Below are 7,429 nucleotides of genomic sequence, written 5' to 3' on the forward strand. Positions count from 1 at the left end.
AACACTAACCTTAACCACAGACCTATCCCTAACCCTAAGTCTAACCCCAGTCCTAACCCGAGCCCTGGCCCTAACCCTAACACTAACACTAAACTTATCCCTAACTGTAGCCACAACACTAATGCTAATCCTAACCCTAACCATGACCCTAAACCGATCTCTCCCATTCCCAACCAATAACCCAATCTTTAACCCTAAACCTAACAGTACCCCTGCCACTAAGTCTAACACAAACCATGACCCTAAACCGAACCATGATCCTAGCGATAGCCTTAACCATAACGCTAGACCTAGACTTAACTCTAACCCTAACCCTAGCCCTAACCTGAACCATGGCACTAACCCTAATGCTCAATCTAGCCCTAGCCATAACACTAACACTAAACCGAACTGTAGCCCAAAACCAACACCTACCACTATGTGTAACCCTAACCCTAAACGGAGTATTAATCCTAACGCTAACCCAAATCCTATCCATAAACCTAACCCTAACCCTAGCCCTAGCGCTATCACTAACGTAACCTTAAAGCTAACACTAATCCTAACCCTAATCTGTAACCCAACCCTAACCATAGCACAGACTTAACCCTAATCCTGACTTTAACCCTCACTCTAACCCTAAAACTGACCCTAACCCATAAGTCTAACCCTAAACCTCACCGAACCAGAAACCAAACACGAACCCAAACCCTTACCCGAACATAAACCTGAATCTGAACACTAACAAGAACCCTAACCTTGACCCCAACACTAGGACTAACCCTAAACATAAACTTAACATTAACCAAAGCCCTCAACCTAACTCTAATCCTAGCCCTAATGCTAGCCCTAGACCTAAACCTAGCCCTAGCCCTAACCATAACTGTAACCCTAGCCAGAACACAGGGCCTAGCCTTAGCTCTAGACCTAACACTAGCCCTAACTCTAAGTCTAGAGATAACAGTAGCCCTAGACCTAAACCTAGCACTAAATCTAATCCTAATCCTGGCCCTGGACATAACCCCAGCAGTAACACTAACCCTAACCCTAACACTAACCCTAACCATAACACTAAACTTAGCCATAAGCCTAGCCCTAGCAGTAACCCTAACTCTAGCCCTCACCCTCACCCTAACCCCAGCCCTAACACTAATACTAACACTAGCCCTAAACCTAACTCTAATCATAGCCCTAACCCACACCCTAGACCTATCCGTAACCCTGGCAATAACCCTAAACCTAGCCCTCACCCTAGCCTTAGCCCTAAACCTAAACATAACCTAATCTAGCTAGGGCTATTAACATAGCCCTAAACCTAAAGACTAAACCTAACCCTAGCCTTAGACCCAGCCCTAGCCCTAACCCTAACCCTAGCTCTATCCCTAACCTTAACTCTAACCAAAACTCTAAAACTAATGCTAACACTAACCCTAACCCACACACAATTGGTTTGATTTCAACGTATGTGAAAGTTGTCACACACAATAGGTATGATGTCATACATAAAAATGTGAATTATGTCACAAAACAAGTGAATGGTGGCACACATATCAATGGGTGTGTTTTCACACACAAATGTGAGCCTTGTCACACATACACCATTGGTGTGATGTCACACACACATTGAGTGATGTCAGACACACAATGTGTGTGAAGGCACACACCAACCGGGTGAAGTCACAGACAATGGGGGTCGTGTCTCTCAGGAAAATGAGTGTGAATTCACATATAATGAGAGTTACACAATACACATATGTGGGATTTAAGTCAGAGTAAAATGTGAGAGATTTCACAGACACCTAGGTGTTATTTCGTACATAAGAGCGGATGTCACGGAGAGAGAAGTCAAGATGGCGGCGTAAGCAGACTCGGAACTCACCTTCTCCCGTAGACACAGCCAATTTACAACTACTCGTGGAAAAATTCCCCCTGAGACAGAACTGAAAACTGGATAAGAGGAATTCCTGCAACAATGGACAATCCTCACTGAGGTGGAAGAGACAGAGACTCCCTTCTGGAGAGGAAAAACGCTGCCTTCACAAGCCGCCAGCTTCACGGCCGCCGGGACCAGCTTACAGGTACGCAGCCTCCCTGGAGGCGCGGGGCCCTGAGCCGGGGAGTGCCCCCGCTGTGGGCATTTTGTGGACCCAGCACAATTGAGACCAGCGGCATGATATCAGACTGTGCATGCTACTAAAACATTGGGGAGAACCCCCAGAAAACCCGGTTCACAAAGAAACTAAAACCGGCTCTTAAAGGGCCCATGCGCAAACTCACCCATTTCAGAAAGCATCCTAAAATCACCAGAAAGAAAGGTGCACAGTACTGTGGTGAAAAGAGACTCACCTAATAGGCCCTGAGTGTATCTCGGTGAAGGGTGAGACCTCTCCAGGGACTGGGACATTGGCGGTGGCCATTGTTGTGGCCTGGTGTGGGCGTGCTGACACAGACGCAATTGGAGTTCTCCCTGGGACCTGCTAGCCCAGGGTCTGCCCCACCCGCTAGAGCACCGATTTAATCCAGCTCAGCCAGGGCAGGCAGCCCACCCTAGAGATTGGCCCCACCCAACAACAAGCCCTCAGGCAACTTGTGGGCCTGCATAGATTGGTGACTGGATTCTCTGCAGCCTGGCAACTGAGCCGACTTTAGTGGGGCAGGGTGTTCACAAGGAGCGGGTGGAGAGTGTGGGGCAGTGGTGGAGTGTGTGGGGCTCCCACCGTGGAGAGACTGGTTCCGCTTGGGGAGGTCAGGGTGCACACACGGGGCAGGACTGTGTTGACTGTGTGTGTGGACCTGTGGGCCGCAGGGCTTGTCAGCTGCAGAAGACTTGGGCTTCTCAAAGACCCACATAGGGGGTTTGCCCCACCTTCCAAAGCCTGAAGCAATTGGGTGCTCCTGTGCCTGAGGCCAGCCCCACCCAGCTGCAATCCTCAGAGAGCTGACAAGAGACCTAACAGGCTAGAGGCTTACAGCAATTACAAGGCCCTGAGCCTAACAACCTGCCATGCTGGGGGCCTACTCACTTAAAAGAAATACTGCAACACAAATGTGGTATTAGAACTTGCAGCCAACTGTGCTGGGGCTCCCCACACCTGATAAAGAGACTGAAGGGCCCACAACAACTACAAGCAGCTCAGCATTACAACACCTGGCCAGGAGCATAACTTGGCCTCCCTGGGTGCCTACAGGGAGAGCAAACAGGCCACAACAGAAGGACACACGTAGCCCACATAGGGGTCACCCCTGGAACATTGAGAACTGAGGGAAGTACACTGGAAGCCTCCTAAGGCATCACTTACATAAGGTCACCTATCCAAGAACAGGAGACATAGCTGACCTACCTAATACGTATACACAAGCATAGGGAAAGAGGCAAAATGAGGAGGCAAAAGAACACATTCCAAGTAAGGGACAGGACAAAACCCTAGATAAAGAATTAAGTGAAACAGAAATGAGCAACCTACCCGACAGAGAGTTCAAACTAAGAGTGTTAAGGATGCTCACTGATGTGGGGAGAAGAATAGATGAACTCAGTGAGAATGTCAACAAAGAAATGGAAGATATAAAAAAGAACCAATCAGAAATGAAGAATACAATACTGGAAATGAAAAATTCATTAGAGGGACTCAAAAGCAGAGTAGAGGATACAGAAGAATGGATCTGTGAGCTGGATGAAAGACTAGAAGAAATTACCCAAGGTGAGCAGGTAAAAGAGAAAAGAATTAAAAAGAGTGAGGACAGTCTAAGGGACCTCTGGGACAACATCAAGTGCACTAACATCCGTGTTATAGGTGTCCCGGAAGGAGTAGAGCGAGACAAGGGGGCAGAGAATCTATTTCAAGAAATAATAGATGAAAACTTCCCTAACATAAGGAAGGAAACAGACATCCAGGTACAGGAAGCACAGAGAGCCCCAAACAAGATAAACCCAAAGAGGCCCACACCAAGACACATCATAATCAAAATGTCCAGAATTAAAGATAAAGAGAGAATCCTAAAAGCCACAAGAGAATGTCAAGTTACATACAAAGGAAACCCCATAAGGTTATCAGCTGACTTCTCAGCAGAAACCTTACAGGCTAGAAGAGAATGGCATGATATATTTAAAGTGCAAAAAGGAAAAAACTTACAGCCAAGAATACTCTACACAACAAGGTTATCATTCAAAATGGAAGGAGAGATCAAAAATTTCCCAGAGAAGCAAAAATTAAAGGAGTTTGTCACCAAGAAACCAGTGCTACAAGAAATGTTAAAGGGACTGATTTAAGGGGAAAAGAGAAGACCACAAATAGGAAAAATTATCTATTTCCATGATAAGAGGGTAATGGATACAAAAGCACAAAAAAGAGGTTAGATATGATATCAAAAACATAAAAGGAGGGAGGAGGGGAGTTAAAGAGTACAGCTTTCAGACAGAGGTCAAACTAAAGTGACCCTCTATTCTGTATAGAAGAAGAAAGGAACAGAGAAGGACTACTAAAACACTGAGAAAAAAAAAGTTAAAAAATGGCAATAAGTACATACTTATCAATAGCGACTTTAAATGTCAATGGACTAAATGCTCCAATTAAAAGGCATAGGGTGGCTGACTGGATAAAAAAACAAGACCCATATATATGCTGCATACAAGAGACACACTTCAGACCTAAAGACACTCAAACTGAAAGTGAAGGGATGGAAAAAGATACTCCACGCAAATGGTAATGAAAAGAAAGCTGAGATAGCAGTACTCATATCAGATAAAATAGACTTTAAAACAAAAACTGTAAAAAGAGACAAAGAAGGGCATTACATAATGATCAAGGGAACACTCCAACAAGAGGATATAACACTTGTAAATATCTACGCACCCAATGTAGGTGCACCTAAATATATAAAGCAATTATTAACAGACATAAAAACAGAAATAGACAGTAACACAATAATAGTAGGGGACTTGAACACTCCACTTACACCAACGGATAGATCATCCAAACAGAAGATCAATAAGGAAACATTGGCCTTAAATGACACACTAGAACAGATGGACCTAGTAGATATATACAGAGCATTCCATCCAAAAACCGAAGAATGCACGTTCTTTTCAAAGGCACATGGAACATTCTCCAGGATTGATCACATATTAGGCCACAAAACAAGTCTCCATAAATTTAAGAAGATTGAAATAATACCAAGCATACTTTCTGACCACAATGGTATGAAACTAGAAATCAGTTGTAGGAAGAAAAGCAGAAAAACCACAAATACGTGGAGATTAAACAAAATGCTACTGAACAACGACTGGGTTAACGAGGAAATCAAAGAAGAAATCTAAAAATACCTGGAGACAAATGAAAATGAAAATACTACATGCCAGAATTTATGGGATACAGCAAAAGCGGTTCTAAGAGGGAAGTTTATAGTGATACAGGCCTATCTAAACAAACAAGAAAAATCTCAAATAAATGATCTAACAATGCACCTAAAGGAACTGGAAAAAGAAGAACAAACAAAGCCCAAAATCAGTAGAAGAAGGGAAATAATAAACATCAGAGCAGAAATAAATGAAATAGAGACCAAAAAAAATATATAAAAATTAATAAAACCAAGAGCTGGTTCTTTGAAAAGATCAACAAAATTGACAAACCTTTAGCTAGACTCACCAAGAAAAAAGGAGAGAAGGCACAAATAAGTAAAATCAGAAATGAAAGAGGAGAGGTTACAACAGACACCCCAGAAATACAAAAGATTATAAGAGAATACTATGAAAAGCTATATGCCAACCAATTCGACAATCTGGAAGAAATGGATAAATTCTTAGAATCATACAACCTTCCAAAACTGGATCAAGAAGAAGTAGAGAATTTGAATAGACCAATCACCAGTAAGGAGATCAAAACAGTAATCACAAACCTCCTCAAAAATAAAAGTCCAGGACCAGATGGCTTTCCTTGTGAATTCTACCAAACATTCAAAGAAGACTTAATACCTATCCTTCTCAAACTCTTCCAAAAAATTGAGGAGGGGGGGAAGCTCCCTAACTCATTCTACAAAGCTGACACTACCCTGATACCAAAACCAGACAAAGACAACACAAAAAAAGAAAATTACAGGCCAATATGACTGATGAACATCGATGCAAAAATCCTCAACAAAATAGTAGCAAATCACATACAACAATACGTTAAAAAGATTATACACCATGATCAAATGGGATTTATTCCAGGTATGCAGGGATGGTTTAACATTATCAAATCAATCAACGTAATACACCACATTAATAAAATGAAAAATAAAAATCACATGATCATCTCAATAGATGCAGAGAAAGCATTTGACAAGATACAGCATCCATTTATGATAAAAACTCTGAATAAAATGAGTATAGAAGGAAAGTACCTCAACATAATAAAGACCATATATGACAAACCCACAGCTAATATCCTCCTCAATGGTGAAAAACTGAAAGCTATCCCTCTAAGAACAGGAACCAGACAAGGATGCCCACTGTCACCACTCCTATTTAACATAGTACTGGAAGTCCTAGCCAAAGCAATCAGGCAAGAGAAAGAAATAAAAGGGATCCAAATTGGAAAGGAAGAAGTGAAACTGTCACTAGTTGCAGATGACATGATGTTATATATAGAAAACCCTAAAGAATCCACCAGAAAACTGTTAGAAGTAATAAACGAATATGGTAAAGTTGCAGGATACAAAATCAACATACAAAAATCAGTTGCATTTCTGTACACTAACAACGAAGTAGCAGAAAGAGAAATTAAGAATACCATCCCATTTACAATTGCAACAAAAAGAATAAAATACCTAGGAATAAACTTAACCAAAGAGGTGAAAGATCTGTACACTGAAAACTATAAAATATTGCTGAAAGAAGTTGAAGAAGACACAAAGAAATGGAAAGATATTCCGTGCTCTTGGATTGGAAGAATTAACATAGTTAAGATGTCCATACTTCCTAAAGCCATCTATAGATTCAATGCAATCCCTATCAAAGTTCCAACAACATTTCTCACAGAAATAGAACAAAGAATCCTAAAACTTATGTGAAACAACAAAAGACCCTGAATAGCTAAAGGAATCCTGAGAAAAAAGAACAAAGCTGGAAGTATCACACTCCCTGATTTCAAAATATACTACAAAGCTATAGTAACCAAAACAGCATGGTACTGGCACAAAAAGAGACACACAGATCAATGGAATAGAATCGAAAGCCCAGAAATAAACCCACACATCTATGGACAGCTAATCTTTGACAAAGGAGCCAAGAACATACAATGGAGAAAAGAAAGTCTCTTCAACAAATGGTGTTGGGAAAACTGGACAGCCACATGCAAAAAAATGAAAGTAGACCCTTACCTTACACCATACACAAAAATTAACTCCAAATGGATTAAAGACTTGAATGTAAGACCTGAAACTGTGAAACTTCTAGAAGTAAACATAGGCAGTA

Source organism: Diceros bicornis, unplaced genomic scaffold, assembly GCF_020826845.1.
Source record: "Diceros bicornis minor isolate mBicDic1 unplaced genomic scaffold, mDicBic1.mat.cur scaffold_285_ctg1, whole genome shotgun sequence".
Classification (NCBI taxonomy): domain Eukaryota; kingdom Metazoa; phylum Chordata; class Mammalia; order Perissodactyla; family Rhinocerotidae; genus Diceros; species Diceros bicornis.